An 817-nucleotide genomic window follows, 5' to 3' on the forward strand; every position below is an offset into this window, starting at 1 on the left:
ACRCGGCAAGGACTGGACGGACGGAGCAGAAGTTTCTCCGCAGCCTCTTCTGGCTCAGAAGCGCGGAGCTCATGAGCATTAACCCTTTCACTTCTTAGCGCAACTGTCAGTTCCCCGAGGTTTCACTATTAGTCCTTCCTCCCCCCTTTTTAGTGTTCGAAGCTGGTGAATACCTCACTGATCACTTTGATTTAAATCAGATYGCGGCGTAAGGACGGGGGCTCTTCAGCTCTGTTGAACTGGAGGGCAGCGTTGCTGTAAAAATCCATCAGAAAACTCTGTACTGTGACCTCAGCGTAAACTCTCTTCTCGCAGATATTCCAGGGGCTGCGGCGTGTTGTTTGGCGTTTTAACGCATCTCCACTGCGCTGAGAAAGGCGCCCAGTGAGGTCACTGGGTGTTTTATTTAAACTAGGAGTTACCAGGAGTAAGTTCTTAACCTCTTTCTCAAAAGATTGTGCTCTTCATCCCATAATCCTGAATGTTTAATTTTTGAGGAGGGGGGCTGTGAATTTCTTAGTAGCTGCATATTCCAGAAAGAAAAATGAAGGGGTTTTATGCCGGTCTTAAACACAGTTCACAACTACTGATACAGGCACGGATTATGGACTTCTATTTACCTTCTGGAAAGACTCTGGTTATATGTTTGATAACAGCACTTTTGTCCTGAATGGGAATAGGTAGCGAAGGACTTGATGGAGTTGTCCTGTGAGGATCTTACTTAGTGCTTTGAGCAAGTAATTCTCGGAGGTACCATCAAAATCAAAAGGGATAGAAGAACTTTTTTTTTCCCCCCTCCCCCCCCCAATCTCTTTTC

Source organism: Apteryx rowi, unplaced genomic scaffold, assembly GCF_003343035.1.
Source record: "Apteryx rowi isolate R43461 unplaced genomic scaffold, aptRow1 scaffold_230, whole genome shotgun sequence".
NCBI lineage: Eukaryota > Metazoa > Chordata > Aves > Apterygiformes > Apterygidae > Apteryx > Apteryx rowi.